Here is a 17,979-nt window from a genome sequence, read left to right as displayed (position 1 = left end):
ACAATATCTGTTAACTTGTTTAGTTTATATTATCTGATTTGACCAAAAAAAATCTTCTAAGAATTGTATTGTCCGGACTAGCTCTCTGGTGGGCCTTGGCATCGGCCCAAGGCCTTGGGCTTAGTGGAGGAGTGAAGTGAAGGAGGTAGGAGAACCACCATGTGGCTGGTCAAAGATGGAGTCTGGACTCTAGAGTCTGGAGCCTGACATCTTCTCTGTGACTGAGAGCACTGCCGCTGCAGAGAGAGCCCTCTGTCTTTGGGATTCCCTTAAATACCCCAGCACGACTATATCACTACATCACTACACCACTACACCACACATGCACAGCTGTAGAACATCATATTACCACATTACCCTAAGTATAAGCCAACTAGATTGACCACATCATTATATCAATTATGTGCTTAGAGAACAACCGCCTCACACCCAGTAGATATTACAAGCACCCTGCTGTCTTAGATTCAAGTACACCCTTTCAGAGTTCCTCCTGCTACAAAGAATTGTCAAAACTGATGACTGTTGTGTAGATCTGGTGATCCACCTGGTTATAAATGATTTTTCTGAAGGAATCTAGAAAGACTTTCTAAGGATGATGAAATTTTGTAGATGAAAACTTGAGACCTTAGGAGCACTGATAATATTTTCATCATTCTTGCTGTTTGAAGAAAAGTACTTAGAAAAGAGATTCAAATTTGGGAATTGAACTATTGATTAAAAAGATAATGTCTGATAATAGAATTTAGATTTATGGCTAATGGCTTAAATTAAATTAAATAGCAATATTATAGGACACTTGTATTTTAAAATATAGGGCTTTGCTAGTATGAACCTAACGAGGACTAGTAAAAATGTATTTTCCTGAGCTTTGTCAGTTATATCAAAAGGGATTTAAAAATTGAAGAGGAAGGGAGAGAGAAATGCCTAGACATATATACCAAACTTTATACCATAACGAGTAAATAGCTGCATTGTATGAAAAAGAATAGACTTAGAAGCACATGGAAATTTATAGGAAACAAAATCATATAAAGAACTAGGTAGCCTCTGCACACATGAGCATCAGTATAAACAAGTGCATTACATATAGGTAACAGATAAGTGTGATCTAGAGAGATTCTAATGAAGGATGGCAAATCTGAACTCAGATATTGCTGAGTCTTGGTAAATTATGACTCTTGAAGTATATATATATATATATATATATATACATGTATATATATATATATATACATGTATATATATATATATATATATATATATATTATTCAAAAGAACAAGAAAAAATAAAAAGGAGGTGTTGAGATAGCAATTCATATTTAAAGGACACATGAATGAAAATAGGAGGGAATAGAATGAGGAATATTTGGATGAAAATAACGGTGAGAAAGGAAATGATATTTTCCTTAGATCATGCTTTAGACAAAGCTTCTTAAACTATGGGTTGTGATCTCATATAGAGTTGTATAACCGAATGTAGGGGTCAGGAAAGTATAATTTATAATGAGTAAATATTTGATTTTTATACTTGGGATCACATAAAATTTTCTTGGTTAAAAAGGGGTTCTGAATGAAAAAAGTTAAGAAGCCTTGATTAAGCCATCCAGATAGAAGAAGGCAGTAAGTAAATTCTGGAAACAGATCAAAAATTTGGTGCTGAAGCATTATAATTGTGATGAGGGACTTTAATTACTAGGACATCCACTGAAATTCTGTGACCAACATAAAGGTAGTAACAATTTCATGAAATGCCTTAATGATAATTTCATCTTTCAAAAAGTGAAGAAAACAATCAAGGAAATCATTATTCTGGTTTAATTTCCTTACCTAGTACCTCAAACATGCCCAAGTATCCCTTCCCTTTTAAAAAAAATTGCTAGTGTTATTACTAGGCTTATTTCCTAAAGAGAAGGGAAAGAGATCTGTATGTGCAAGATTGTTTGTGGCAGCCCTCTTTGTAGTGGCCAGAAACTGGAAATTAAGTGGATGCCCATCAATTGGAGAATGGCTGAATAAATTGTGGTATATGAATATTATGGAATATTATTGTTCTGTAAGAAATGACCAGCAGGATGATTTCAGAAAGGCCTGGAGAGACTTACATGAACTGATGCTAAGTGAAATGAGCAGGACCAAGAGATCATTATATACTTCAACAATACTATATGATGATCAATTCTGATGGATGTGGCCCTCTTCAATAATGAGATGAACCAAATCAGTTCCAACAGAGCAGTAATGAACTGAACCAGCTACACCCAGCGAAAGAACTCTGGGAGATGACTATGAACCACTACATAGAATTCCCAATCCCTCTATTTTTGTCCACCTGCATTTTTGATTTCCTTCACAGGCTAATTGTACATTATTTCAAAGTCCGATTCTTTTTTGTACAGCCCATGTATACATATATTGTATTTAATTTATACCCTAACATATTTAACATGTATTGGTCAACCTGCCAACTGGGGGAGAGGGTGGGGGGGAAGGAGGGGAAAAATTGAAACAAAAGGTTTGGAAATTGTCAATGCTGTAAAATTACCCATGCATATATCTGGTAAATAAAAATATAATTAAAAAAAATTGCTACACCCTACTATTTTCTCAAGCTACCTTCCTGTCTCTCTCTCTCTCTCTCTCTCTCTCTCTCTCTCTCTCTCTGTCTCTCTCTCTCTCTCTGTCTCTCTGTCTCTCTCTCTCTGTCTCTCTCTCTCTCTCTCTCTCTCTCTCTCTCTCTCTCTCTCTCTCTCTCTCTCTCTCTCTCTCTCTCTCTCTGTCTCTCTCTCTCTCTCTTTAAAGTCACATCCCTTGAAAATACTTCTAGTTAGTTGCTACCTCTACATGGTCTTTCTTAGTCATTCTTCAATCAACCATTGATCTTTTTCCCTTAGTCCTCATCCTTCTCAATGCATTGGCTACATTTGACTCTGTTGACTTCTTTTTCCTCTTGGATGCTCTTGCTTTTATATTATTCTCTTTTGGATCTCTACCTGATTCCTTAGTCTCTTTGCTATCAGCATTATTCCCAATAATAGATACTTTCCAGTTTTCTTCTAGATCCTCTTGTTTTCTATCTTTGTATTTTTGGCAACCTTATCAGGTCTTATTGGGTTAAATATCATCTGTATGGAAATGCATCCAGATCCATATAACCAGATCTAATTTCTCTTACGTTTCAGTTCTGTATAACCTGATTACTATTGGAGATTTTAAACTGGATGTCCCAAAAGTATTTCAAATTCAGCATGACTAAAACAGAGCTCACCATCTTTAGTACCAAACACTCTTCTCTTCTAAATTTCTCTATTTCTATGGACTGTCATCTTTCCAGTTTTTCAGTGTTATGACCTCAGCATTATACTAGACTTTTCATTCTTTTTTATTCTATATACTCAAACAATTGCCAAATCTCGCCATTTCTATCCTCATAATATCTCATATTTAACTCCCTCTCTATTTATACAGCCACCACTATAATTTAGGCTCTTTTTTACTTCTTACCTTGATTATTCCAGTGCCTTCTAATGACTCTTCTTATGTCATCATTTCAGTCTACCCTATATGATGCCAAAATAATTTTCCTTAAGCTCCGAGATGACCACATGACTGTATTTCTGAAACATAATAAAGGGACTTTCTATTGCCTGCATTGTCAAATATAAGTTGCTGCGCTTAGCTTTAGACCCTTTTACAACCTGGATCTAATTTATCTTTCCTGCCTCATTGAACATTGATTCTCCTTCCTACAAACCTTGTATTTAATTACCTGTCATATATTTAAATTTATTAACTTTATATTTATGTTGTATTATCTTGACATATGTTCTTGTTCTCATAATATGTGTGAGAAATGTATGGACATTTGTTTTCCACAGTTATGAGAATTAAATTGGAAAAATGAAACTTAAATTAGAAATTTGAAACCTAAGGACATTAAGGAATAATCAAATGTGGAAGTTTTCTTCCCCCAAAAGAATGTAAACTCCTTGGGGGCAAGAACTGACTTTTGTAATGAAGGTAGGTAGCCTGAAATTTGAAAAGAATCTTTTGTTCTTTGCCCTTAGTCCTCCTCTGTTACCTTCTCCCCCTTCTAGAATGGAAGTTTCTTTGGGGCAGGACTGGCTATGTAATGAAGGGTGGAGGTTCATGTCATGTAACCTCTATAAGACCCAGTGAAGGGAGAATCAGGGGAGGGACTTGTTCTTCTGGATAGAAAGTAAAATGCTGTCTTTGGAGTTTTAAAAGTGTGTCTATTCACGTAGGCACTCATTTTTGCAAGAATGTAAAATAAATCTTTCTTGCATTCATCAGTGAGTCAATGGAGCTCTTGGTAAGATATTTTGTTTCTTACAGATGTGGGCGCTATCTGGGATAGATAGTTGTTGAAGCATGAGGAGGCGCATCCTCTTGACTTCAATGGTCTTGTGGACTCAGCTGGAGTCTTGAGGGGCTCAGCTTTGGCTCCCCCTCCCTCTCTCTGCCCATAGACTGTCTAAAATCTCAGGAAGGAAGGTCACTGCTGAATCCAGGAAACAACAAGGGAGCTAGAGTAGGTTCTACAGCAGCAGGCAGACTTAGTGCATACCAAAGGTAAGAATGTAGACAATTTCATATTGCTTTTGGTGGCTGGGGCCATCTTACAAGATCTGAGGTGTCAGACAGATTAGTAAAATGGAGAATTTAATGGTGCCAAGGAGTGGGAACTTCTGAGACATACCTCTTATACATTCCTGGAACAGAAAGGATGTCAGGAAATCTAGAGTTGAGTAAATGTTAGTGATCTGAGATCACTGTATATGGGACAGGTGCTAGACCCCCTTTTCCAAATTAACTAATCAGAGGCAAATTCAGGTATAAAGAAAAGCATTTATTTAATCCCAACAGGGAGAGGCCCAGATACACCTGGGAGCCATCCCAAATCCCGCTACGTGCTCATGGAACCTGGCCAACTGGAAGTAACAGCCACTTAAATAGGAAAAAACCCAAGCTTTTTCATTGGACAGACTAAAAAGATGACCCATGGTCCTCCCCACAAAGGTCATGTTACTTCCTGTAACCTCCTGTCACTTCCTGTCTGACCTTTTAGAGATTGTGTGTCTTCCTAGGGTCTTTCTTGGACCCAAAGTCCAAAGCCCAATCTCCCAACTCTGGGAACAGGGATCACATGACTCAATACTGAGAAATACTTCATCTGATTAGTCCCATTCACCTGGAATGTGGAGATCTCCACACTGGGGTTCAGGAGCACAAGAGATACATTTACAAAAAATCTAAGAGAAAAGAAGGGGGCCCCAGAAGAGAAGAGGTTCTTTTCCAGGAAGTAGGGAAGAAACAACTTTGCACTAGACAGAAAAGAAAAGGAATTTAAAAGCAGTGTGTGTTTATATGTTAGTGTGAGTCTGTATTTTGTCTTCTATGTTTTTATTAGTCAGCTGAATAACAAAGTAAAAGAAATGGCCATTTTGGGATTTAAAAGTGCTTGTTTTGGGCATCTTGATGTAAAGTAACCTAAATTTTTCTTAAGCTTTCAAGCTTCTCTCTCTTTCTAGAAAGAAAATGACCAGGGCTGCTATGTGTAGACTTAGTACAATCCAGCCTCTCCAAAGAACGGTAGTCTCCCTCAAAACCCCATGCTCAGCTTCAGTTTCTCTTTAGATAGGTCCCTATGTTCCCTAACTCCCCAGAGTCCCAAAATTTTTCTCAAAGGACTCTGAATTTTATAAAAGGGTGTGGTCTACCTCCATGTTGCTTGGGAAAGGCCAGGGAAAAATCTATTTTATACTTTAAAATCGCCCCCCCCCAATCCCTTCCCAATATGAGCAGTCCACATGGGTTTAGGGAAGAGCACAAAATTTAGCAGAGGAGATAGGAGCCATTGTCATTTTGTTCCCAGGGGCTTGTGTCTCCATCAAATAGCTTACTGCCATTTCAGAGATTTCAGGCACTCTTAGGAGAATGGAGCTTTTGAGGGGAAGAAGAGTTTTCTCCCAAAAATATAACCTAAGTTACTGTGTGTTTAAATTTAAATGGTGCATAATAGAATTACTTTCAATTGATGCTTTGGGAATAAGATTTTATAAATATGTATGCATTAATGTTGTAGTATTGCTACTAAAAGTTTAAATCTGTATTTGATTTGAAGTTAAAGAAATGGTTATTAAAACAAAGTTCTCTGATAATATTGTGGCACTATAGCTGTCTTCTGCTATAGGAAGACCTGGGCCAAGACATGCCTTTGACCATACTGATTTTGTGACTCTGAGAAAGTTACTTAACTTCTCAGTGCCAATTCTCTAAGACTATATGAGTTAGAAAAGGTGCTAATCTTCAATGTAGAGGGGGCAGCTAGGTGGTGCAGTGGATAGAGCACCAGCCTTGAATTCAGGAGGACCTGAGTTCAAATCTGGTCTCAGACACTTAACACTTCCTAGCTGTGTGACCCTGGGCGAGTCACTTAACCCTAGCCAAAAAAAAAAAAAAAAAAAAAAAATCTTCAATGTAGAAAGAATTTATTCTCTTGGGAGTTCCCTATACTAAGCAAATCACAGGTTCAGTCTCTCCCTATGAATGTATTTTTAAATTCTCTTTCCTTCTTATCAAGGTTTGTTTGACCTTGGGCAAGTCATTTAATCTCTCTCAATCTTAGTTTCTTCATCTGTAAAAAAAAATAATAATATCTACCTCTCATGGTGGCTATATGTTTAAAGTGAGTTATATATGTGTACAATGCTTAAGAAACCTTAGGTTTTATCAGTTTTTATCTTTTATATACAAGCTGATGACACACACACTTGTTCCACTGTATTCCATAGAAACTGTTTTACCCCTTTCTTAGCATCTGATGAAACTTTTTTCATATTTTATTTAAGTTTTAATCATTATATTTCCACTTGATCACATCTTCATTAAATTTAAAATACTGTTCCTGAAACAATTTATTTATGCCTTTTCCTATAATCAGATTACCTTCCTAAGTCTATCTTTTGGCTCACATTCTTACTCCAATTTCAATTTCAACTTCTCATGCTTACTTTGAAATTGAATGACTACTTTACTATGATATACATTCTTTCTTTTTATCTCATACTGTTATTACTAATGATGCTGTTTTCTTCATTGTCTAAATGTCTCCTCCCATAAACCTCTGTTTGAAACAGATTCTTTATTTTAGTTTATGTAGTTATTCTTGTTGCTATCTTTGAATCAATTTTGACATATGTCTTTTCTAAAATGTTTTTCTAGTACCATTTTGCTTTGGAAAAAATGCAAAATAGTGACTTTGATATTATAACTAAAGTTATTTCTTGAAAATATTTTTCTTTTTTTTCTTCATATTTTAAATTGGACTTTCTGAGTTTACAAAGCTTTCCAAAAAAGTTATATCATATTTTGAGGTCTTATTTTGACCTCAAATATAAACTTATAATTTTTATATTACTTTAAAGATGTTTTGCTAATGATTAAGGAGAGAATAATAAATGGTTATTAATAGGCTAGATTTTTGATAGAAGTGAGTAGTTTGACTTTTCTGAAGACTGCTCAAGGGATAAAATTCTAATTTATCTTTTCATTGATTAGAACCTCTCCTTGTTACTAAATCTTATTATAATTATTTCTGAATGACTAGATTGAAGATATTTATTGAACTAGTAGTACCATAGGTAGGAAATACTTTTGAAGTGTCCCTTTCATATTATTCCTTTTGTCAATTCTTTTATCCTTTGTTTCTGAGATATTTTACAAGTAATTTCATTCTTCTTTATAATGGATTTGTTACTGCATTTTTTAATTATGGTTTTAAGTATTCCATTTCCCACTATTGGGCCCTGGATAACAGGCCATAGTACCCACCCTCCCTCCCCCCCACCTTTTTTTTTTTCCTTGCAATTAGGTCTGGGAAATTTGGAAAGCCTTAAGGCTCTGGCTCCATTCACATACCATTTTGACATAATAAAGGATAGCAAAGAAGAACATTGTCCAGGTGGTGCCTGTTTCCCTGACTCTATTCCTGTCCAAGATTGTCTTGATCCAAGTTATTGCCCTTGCTTCCCCATCTCTTGTCCTTGACAAGATATTGAATTAGGTTTTCTTATATTGCCTCCTGTCCTGTCAAGGCTCCAATTATGTTTTTATATCTTAACAAACTTGTCCTTCCCTAGAATTATATTCCCCATCATACCAGAAAGGGCCTTATCTCCTTTATCTCCTAGATCTGAGTTTTAGTCCCCATCTTGTTAGTGCCCAGATCATTTCTCTCTCCCGGCTCTTTTCTTTGAAGTATCTTCCTAAAGATAGCAACAGCTTCAAGATGTTAGATAAGGTAGTAGGCTAATTGCATGCCTGGGTTTTATATCCTGCTTGCAAACTCTTGTTTAGTTAAAACATTATATAAACTTTGTATCTCAGTTTCTCTACACTTTGTGCTTTGGAACCTATTTTGGAACTTTAAAATTAAACCAGTTTCTCTTTGCCTCAGTTTCTCCAGTACAACAACACATTGTAATATTGATAGATACTATAGACAAAAACTGTATCTTGCAGATATTGCAGATAGATTTTTTTTTTTTTTTTGTATGTGAAGTAGAGGTACATGTACAAGTAAAACAAGATTCTTCTTGAGCCATGGACTTTAATTATCTTCACTAGCTTTATTATCATTCATTTTGTTTAACTACAAAATGCACATTGAAGGAAAAATAGTGATGCTAGTGCTTTTAGTGTATATTTGACAAATATATATGTTTAACTTGAAATGCTTTTATTTTTCAGTCATTATTTTACTGGGATAATACAATAAATTCATCCTGTCATTTCTTTTTTTTTCAATTTCTTTTTTGTTTTGTTTTGTAAAACATTTTATTGATATGTTTTGTTTTTATATCATCTTTATTTTATGCCATTTCTTCTTTTTTGCTTATCCATTTGAGCTATTTCTTTTAAGAAAAGGAAAGAAAACAGAAACACTTTACCAAAATTAATCAGCATATTGTCAGATAATATATGGATATGATTTATTTAGAAAACATGTTCATAGTTTGATTTTTTTAAAAATTCAGTTTAGTAAGAATTAAGTACCTACTCTAAGCCATTTTACTAAGAAGATACAAAGAATATACTACCAAAAACTTTTTTCTTCAAATTTTTTTCTGCTAATTGTATATAAGAACAAAGTTGAGGAAATATAAACTATTTGACTCTGTATTTTTCTCAGTTATAAAAATATTAATTTTTGGGGGTTGTATTTATTTTTTAAATAGGAAAGCATTCATATAATTCAGGAAACATATTATATCAAAATATCTACCTGCAGTTTAACCTCTTTTATGATTGAATGAAAGGTCCTGTTTCTTCCCCAGTAGGAGTTTTCTATCCAAGTTAAGAAGATTGTAACTACTTCCTGGTGCAGGCACTAAACTGGTAGGTATGTTCACTGAGTATGTAAGAAATCTTTATAAATCATGGAGAACTGGAGAGATCAATACCCAGGATTGAAGATGAATAGATATCATTTTTCAAAAAAGGGATAGGAATAGAGTCTTTTAATTGTGTTTTTTTTCATTAATCTTTAATTCCTCTTTATTTTGTTTATAAGTACTTTACATTAGTACAACTTTTCATGTTGATTATGGCAATGTTTTATAACTAATTCCAGAAACATTGCCTTTATTTGGCATTTTATTGGACAGGATATTACAGTTGCAATATTTGACATATGTAGTTATTCTGTATAATAGCTGATCACCATATTCTCGTTTTTATTAAAGCTTTTTAATGTGTGGATGATATATGTTAAACACGGTAAAATATATGTTAAATCCAAAATATGCATACATATTTACACAATTATCTTGCTGCACAAGAAATATCAAATTAAAAAGGAAAAAAAAATGAGAAAGAAAATAAAATGAAAGCAAACAACAATAAGAGTGAAAATGCTATGTTGTAATCCACACTCAATTCTCACAGTCTTCTCTCTGGATATGGATGGCTCTCTTCATCACAAGATCATTGAAACTGGCCTGGATCATCTCATTGTTGAAAAGAGCCATACCCATAAGAACTGATCATCATATAATCTTATAATAAAATTGCCATGTACAATGATCTCCTGGTTCTGCTCATTTCATTTATGATCATAGAATCTTATATTTGATTAAAAATTTTGGCAAAATTCAACAATGTGTTGAAAGGTTGATTAGTAAATATTTCTAGCAAGTAATAGACCCCAAAAATTGACACTAAGGACACATCACACAATTAATTTTTATTTGTTTTTGGGAGAAGGTTGCCTGTAGGTACAACTTACCTAGCTTTTGTACAACTTTTGCTAAACTCTCAAAGAAGTGTCTAGGGTCATACTACTAGTAAATGTCTGAGAACAGAAAAATTTCAGTCTAACCAACTCCAGGCCTAGCATTCTGTTCTGCTCTTACATCACAGTACTTGCCAATTCAGTAGTTTAATGGCTAGTCCTAAAGTGGGGTCATAAATAGTTTTTAGAAGGAAATATTTAGCATAGGACCTTGGTGACTCTGTGCTTGACTTGAGGTATTGTACAATATTACCAGTGAATTCGTTAAAGCTTGATCATGTTTGTTGACAATGGAAAATTGAGAAGTTCCTGAATGATATAATAAAGCATAAAAAGATTGACAGGTTAAAACATTTAATTAATTCCAATTAGATGAAATTTAATAAGAATATTTATAAAATCTTTTACTTAAAATTATTAGCTATGTGACCTTGGACAAGTCACTTAACCCTTTTTCTCTAAGTTCCTTCATCTATAAAATGAGCTAGAGAAGGAAGTGGCAAACCACTCCAATATCTCTGCCAAGAAGACCTCAAATGGGATCACAAAGAATAAGACTTGACTGAAATGACTGAACAACAGCAAGAATTCTTTAAAAAAAAATTAGTTTCAAGTGAATATGGGATAGAAATGGCTAGATAGTAGCAATTTTTTTGAGTTTCAGGGGACTGACAGCTCAATAAGCCAATGCTGTGAATATGGTAACCAAGATAGTGAATGAAATTTTAGGTTGCATTAAAATAATATTTATGACTAGGGAATTATTATTTTTGCTGTGAAACCTGTTCTAGCACTACAGCTGGAGTATGGAGTTCATATCTGGACATCATATTTTAGGAAAGACTGGACAATGTTCAGAGGAGTGCAACCAGGATGGTTAAGGGTTTCATTTCAATTCATATCATATTGTTACTTGTTAAAGGATCTTGGCATAATTAGTTTGCCAAAGAGAAGACCTGGAATGATTAGGCTTTGCACATAATAGTTGGCTGTCTTCATATGTATTTGAAAGATTGTCACATAGAATGGTTAGATGTATTTTTTTATGGGTCCAGAAGGCAGATCTAGGAATGGTGGACAGAAAGGGGAAATTTAGACTTTGTGTAAAAACAACTTTCCTATCAGTATTATCCCAAAGTATATTGGGTTGCCTTGGGAGGTAATGGGTTTCCCCTTATCTTTGATCAAATGTTGGGCATTAAGAATATTGTAGAGAAGACCCTTGTTTAGATATGAGTTTCATGTTAAAATTCTCAGAATTCCCAAAGACAAAATTCAACAATTAGGTAGATCAGTGTATTGAACAATTTTGGGTAATCAGAACTGTGGTCACTATAAATATTATCTTGGAGAATAATTTTTCTAAACCATTTAGTCAATTCAAGGGTAGAGTTAGGTAATTATGTTAATTAGATTGAGATAGCCTTGTACTGTTTGGTTACTATCTTAATTCATTTTTTTTCCCCTAGGAGCTTAGATTTTTGTCTTAAATGTTAACTCAGGGTTCTCATTGAATGTGTTTCAATTTTTGGTAAATAACGGCAAAAAGACATGAATTCAAGACACTGGTAATTGCTAGCTTAAGATTGATAAAGTTTCTCATTTTGGTGAGAACTAAGATTTATATCATCAAGTACATTAAAGAATGTAACCCAAAGAAGGAAAAAGTAGTGTCAGCATGTTTCTATAACATTCTATATTTGTGAAAAACTATCTCAGAATCCATATGGGAGAAGAAATAAATTTCCAGTCTACAAAGAGCCTAACAAGGGGATATTAACATTCTGTAGCAAGTGGTTTTAATTCATTTGTATGTGTTGGGGCAAGGAAGGATAATACTTGCAGTTTTAAAATTCTAAGAAGCAAAACTGTAACCTTATACACATAATAAACATGCCACCCATCTTCTGGCAGAAGGAGATGAATGGTTCAGGGTGCAGATTTAGATGTATTTTTTGGATGTGATTGGTATAGGAATTTGATTTGTTTGGTTTAGCAAATTTGTTTCAGTTTTTTTCTCTTGCTTTTTTTGGAGAGAAATATGGGAAGATAGAAAGTGATGGAAGAAGATAGGAGATATGATTTTATTAACTGAAAAAAATTAAAGAATTAAAAATAAAGAGGAGAAAAACATTGTAGAAATTAAAGTTTTGTTGACCCTGCCAGAGCAGATTATCATTTCCTTTTCATCTGTAAATTCTACTTCTGTTAATGTAGCCTAATGGTTCATAAACTTTTATTTAGATAACTGAAATATATACATTATGTTATAATGTTAGGAAAACTTTAATATACAGTGAATTGATAAAAAACAATCAAGCCATTTATTACGTTCTTCCTTTTTGCCAGGCACTGCATGAAGTTCGAAGACTACCAAGACCAAAGAGACATTCCCTTAAGTAGCTTGCTTTCTGTTTGAGAAACAACACATATATTTATTGGTAAGTACAAAAATGATACAAGGTGATTTTTGTAGTGAGCTGTCGTCTCCAGAAGCTGCTGGATCGCTCTCTAGGAAGAGAACTGCTGTGTCTACTCAAATCTCTCAGACAGATTCTTCTTCCTGTAACGAACCGTTGTCTCCAGGCAGTTGCTGTTAACTCTTGTCCAAAGAAGTGACTTCCCTTCCTGCAGAGAGCCCCGTCAAGCCTGATGCAATGCAGAGTCTTTCTTCTTGAATCCTGGCTCTGAATCTCCTCCAGCTCTTATCCTTCTCCAGGCCGATCTGCTCTCTGCGCCCATTGCTGTCTCTTTTTATCCTCCCAGAGAATGGGCGTGGGATAATGCAAGGGCTTCTGGGAAGAACCACCCCAGCCAATGAGCTTGCCCCCTCTATCAAGTCAACCTGAGTTCTCACCTTGTAATTGTCCAGAAAACCTCAGTTCTCACTTAGTAATCATAACATCTCCCCCTTTCTTTTGATTTAGAACATAGGACAGTCATGACCTTGAAACATAAATCCATCAATATGGGAAGTATTACAGATAATTACATAAATTACATAAGCATATAGTAACATAGTAACATAACACATGCTAGAAGTATATAACATAATCATAATCATAAATTGAAAATTTATAAATGTCCATAAGTCCATTGTCCATTATTCTCATCTTGTGTGAGGAAGTCCAATGATTCCTGCTGGTTTTTAAGTTCTTTAACAGTCTTCTTATTATCCATGCTCTTTCAGTGTCAGATGTTTCTTAGATCTTCTCCTTTATTTTGAGGTCTTTCTCTTTTTCTGTCTCTCTCTGATGGACAAGGCGAATATGACTTGTTGGCACCCATCTGATTCCTTCTCCTGCTGAAGAAATACAAGCAAACCCTCTCTCCCAGGCATTTAACCTATCTAATTACCTTCTATTTACCACTTTCTAAATCTCTTCTCATCATCTGGCAATTACATCGGAATTGTTTGCACTGGACACAGCCCTGTTGGTTTAAAAGGCCTGTATTCTCCCCAAGTGTAATCCATTTTTGCAATCTGATTGCCTTTTGGTTGACTGATTGGGTAATCCCTTTCTGCCATGTGATTGCTTTTCTGCTGGTTGATTAAATCAGAGTCCTGGCCTTCTAAAGGTTCTTTGGGTGTAACATCAGCTGCCATCATGCCCCAAGTCTTTTTTGCCTGGGGCCCTGGACCTGGGCCCCTCATCCCATTTCCCTGAATTATTCTATACTCTGATGCCCAATGGAGTCCTCTGTTGCATTTTGAACATGGGGTTTTAGGTCTTCTCTCACCCTGTCTTCTCACTGTATCTCCATATCTACACTGAGCTCTTAGATGCCCAATTTTTCCACATTGAAAACATCGCCGAGTTTCTCTAGAAGGCCCTTGCCAGGAGGGACCCTGTCTTTCCACATTCATCATTGTCTGAGTGTAAAAAGCATTTGTTCCCACTGTAGCACAGCGTCTTATGATCTCCTCTAAAGGAGCATCTTTGTCTAATCCCCATATAATTCTTTTGCAAATCTCATTGGCATTTTCCTTAGCCAGATGTCTGGTCATTATTTCTGTAGCTGAATTTTCTCCAATAGTTCTTTTGACAGCAGTTTGCAAACGTCCCACAAAATCTGCAAAAGGTTCATTGGGACCTTGCTGTATTTTAGTGAAAGCCTCTCCACGATCTTTCTGTCCAGGAAGGACACCCCAAGCTTTTATTGCAGCCTTAGCAATTTGCTCATATATTGTCATGGTATAATTAATCTGTTCCGAATTCTCTCCATACTGACCTTCACCAGCTAAGTGCTCAAAAGTGAATTGTGTGTTAACTCCTATTTCCAAATTGCATCTGACTTGAATTTTACATAATTCATGAAATTCCGCAAGCCATAATAAATTTTCTCCAGGTTCCAGACATGTCCTTGCTATGGATTTCCAATCATTCGGGGTTAGGACTTCATAAGACAAACCATCTAGTAACATTTTGACATAAGCTGATGTAGCCCCATAAAGGGTACAACCTTTTTTCAAATCCTTAATTGTATTCAAATCTAAAGGTGCATATCTTCTCCTTTTTTTACCTACAGAGTCAGTATTTTCAATCACAGGATATGCATGTATAAAATCACTTATATCCTGTCCTTCTCTCTTAGCTTTAACCAATGCTTTTTCTAATCTTGTCATAGGCTTAGGCTTCTTCACAGGCAATTCTGTTTGTGTTTCTGCCTCTTCCCCTCTTTCTTCCTCCATCTCTGAAGGTGAGGTTGATGTGGGCCTGTCAATAATCTGTTCTCTAGGCAGGGTTGAAGCTTCTTCAAGAGAATCATACCATAATTCCTCATTTAAATCCTCTTGCTCTAGGGAAAGATCTTGATCTTTTCTTTTTTCCTCACACTTCCTCCTCTGTTCATTTTTAGAACTTTTCCTTCTCCTACAACTTGCTTGATAGTTTAAGGCTAATTGAACTATGTTGTAGATATAAAATACTTCTGCAGAAATTGAACGAGGCCCATTTTTTGCTTGAAATTCTTTCATTTCATATCCCACTAGCTTCCATTTATCTACATCTATCTTTTCTTCCTCTAAGAACCAAGGGGATGTGCGTCTTAATGCAGCCAAGAGTTTAGCAATCTGTACCCAGGTTACAAGTAAACTCTGCTCCTCAATTATCTTGATTATACTCTCTATAGTACCACTCCTGAATGGAGCTGAGGTTGCGTCTGGGGCTGAGGTTGAGTCGGCTGAGGTCCAGGGATTGAATATAGCTAACATCTGCCCCATTTCAGCTATAAGAGATTCCTGGTTTAGCCCTTAACAAGTTAAGTTCCTTATTTATCTATTAGCACGCTCACTTAATCTTTAACAAAGTTTCCTCGTTACTCACGGTTCTGGGTCAGAGAGACTGAGATCTAGATCGGAAGCTTTTCCACTGGAATCAGGACTGTGTCTGTCCCTGTTCGGGCGCCAAATTGCAAAGGTCTGGACTAGCTCTTCTTGTCAGGATAAGCAAATGTCCTTGCCCCACGTTGGGCGCCAATTGTTGCGTGCTGTCGTCTCTAGAAGCTGCTGGATCGCTCTCTGGGAAGAGATCTGCTGTGTCTACTCAAATCTCTCCGACAGATTCTTCTTCCTGTAACGAACCGTTGTCTCCAGGCAGTTGCTGTTAACTCTTGTCCAAAGAAGTGACTTCCCTTCCTGCAGAGAGCCCCGTCAAGCCTGATGCAATGCAGAGTCTTTCTTCTTGAATCCTGGCTCTGAATCTCCTCCAGCTCTTATCCTTCTCCAGGCCGATCTGCTCTCTGCGCCCATTGCTGTCTCTTTTTATCCTCCCAGAGAATGGGCGTGGGATAATGCAAGGGCTTCTGGGAAGAACCACCCCAGCCAATGAGCTTGCCCCCTCTATCAAGTCAACCTGAGTTCTCACCTTGTAATTGTCCAGAAAACCTCAGTTCTCACTTAGTAATCATAACAGATTTTTACTGGGACATTACTAGTGGTTAAGTGTTCAAGAAAAACCTTATGTAAAAAGTTCATACTTGAACTGAGTTTTGAAGAAAATTGGAGATTCTGAGAGGTTTGAAGTGGCTTAAAATTTGATATAATATGCAAAAAATCAATAATAGCTTTTATTCATTTTGAATGCAGGAAAGTTTTATTTTACATTCTTGCAAGAATGGGTTCCTAGGTTGGTAGACACCACCAGAAGTTGTTCTTAATGGGAAGTATACTGGAGTTGAGATCAGAACACAAAGCTCATCCTCATTTTGCTGCTTATTAATCATTTACTACAGGAAACCCCCACCAGGCCATTTAGTTACTCCTACCTTTAGTTTCCTTATCTGTAAAAGGGGTATAATCTTTTTTTCTTCTTATCTTACTACTTATCTTTCTGTTATGAAAGTGATAACTAGTTTTGGCTGAGATGTGCAACAGAACACATCTCTCATCTATCTATAATTGGGAAAAGTATATGGTCTGTTTCTCTTCCAATTTTTATGTGGTGTCATTTTAAATATTAAGGTCATATTTACTGTGGATTTATTTATTTATTGTGGAATACAAAAATATTGATTCATCTATATCTAATTTCTGCAGCTGTTTTCCAGTTCTTAGTAATTCTTATGAAATAGGGAATCATTTCCTAAATAGTTTTTTTTTTTTTATTCTTCGCTGTTTAATCTGTTCAGTTGATCTCTTTTTTGCAACAAGAATCAAATAGTTTCAATGACTGTTATTTTGTAATATAGTTTAAAGTCTGAAAGTCTGAATCTTGTATTTACCTTTTTTTTGGGGGGGGTTATTTTCTTTGATATTATAGATCTTTTGTGAATTTTGTAATAATTTTGTTAATTTTTTTTAACTATTCCTTTGATAGTTTGGGATAGCATTAAAATTGTAAATTAGTTTTGATGTTATTGACATTTGTATTATAGAATTTTCCAGTTATGAGCATTGGATGTTCTTCAGATTTTTTTTTTTAAAGGAGCATCTTGTTACTGAATATATACTAATATTTTGTATGCTTTGGTAGATTGACTCATATATTTGATATATTTTGTAATTATTTTGATTTGGACCTCCCTTTTATGTTTTTTTAATTTAAATTTTATTTTAATTAAATATTGATTTTGAAGGTTTTGTAGTCTGCAACTTTGTTAAAGCCATTATGTCAATGAGTATCTTTGCTGATTCTTTAGGATTTCCCAAGGAAACTCACATTATTAGCAAATAGGGATAGTTTTTAATCTCTCTTTAAGCCTTTAATTTTTTTCTCTTGTCTTATTATTGTTGTAACATTTCTGAAATTATGTTAGTGACAGGAAAAGTAGGAGTCCTTATTTTTCTCCATTATTTGTAAAGTTTCTAGTATGCCCTATAATATATGATATTTTCCTTTTATTTTATATAAATATTTTTTATAATATAGAAAGATTCCTGTTTCTCTTCTTTGTGGAGTTTTTTAGCATAAGTTAGTGTTGTGCTTTATCAATGTTTTTTCCTGTATCTGTTGAGATAATCATGTAGTTTTGTTTTTAGTGTAATTGATTATATTCCTAATATTGAACCTCCTTGAAATAAATCCAACTATAATGATTGGTTACTTTTTTGGATTTTGCTGAATTCTATTTTACAGGATTTAATTTTTACTTAAAATTTTATAATTGTGGTTTATTGATTGATAGATAATTCCTCTTTACTTCATACTGCCCTGGGCCATCTCCAT

General features: G+C 35.1%; 1 protein-coding gene across 7 annotated transcripts in view; it reads left to right on the top strand.

Moving 5' to 3' along the window:
- Nucleotides 1–17,979, top strand: part of MYO6 (myosin VI) — a 189,619-nt gene that overhangs the window by 28,474 nt on the left and 143,166 nt on the right. For 5 of the 7 annotated variants that reach the window (XM_074310470.1, XM_074310468.1, XM_074310469.1 and 2 more), the window contains exon 2: nt 12,662–12,753. The gene's annotated coding sequence lies outside the window, so the exon portion shown is untranslated. Of the gene's footprint in view, nt 1–9,356; nt 9,418–12,661; nt 12,754–17,979 lie in introns of all 7 variants that reach the window. The other 2 variants (XM_074310467.1, XM_074310466.1) reach the window with 2 other exon arrangements.

This window comes from Sminthopsis crassicaudata, chromosome 4 (assembly GCF_048593235.1).
Source record: "Sminthopsis crassicaudata isolate SCR6 chromosome 4, ASM4859323v1, whole genome shotgun sequence".
NCBI classification, from domain to species: domain Eukaryota; kingdom Metazoa; phylum Chordata; class Mammalia; order Dasyuromorphia; family Dasyuridae; genus Sminthopsis; species Sminthopsis crassicaudata.
Note: the sequence above shows the minus strand (reverse complement) of the source record. Positions and strands in the feature narration are given on the sequence as shown.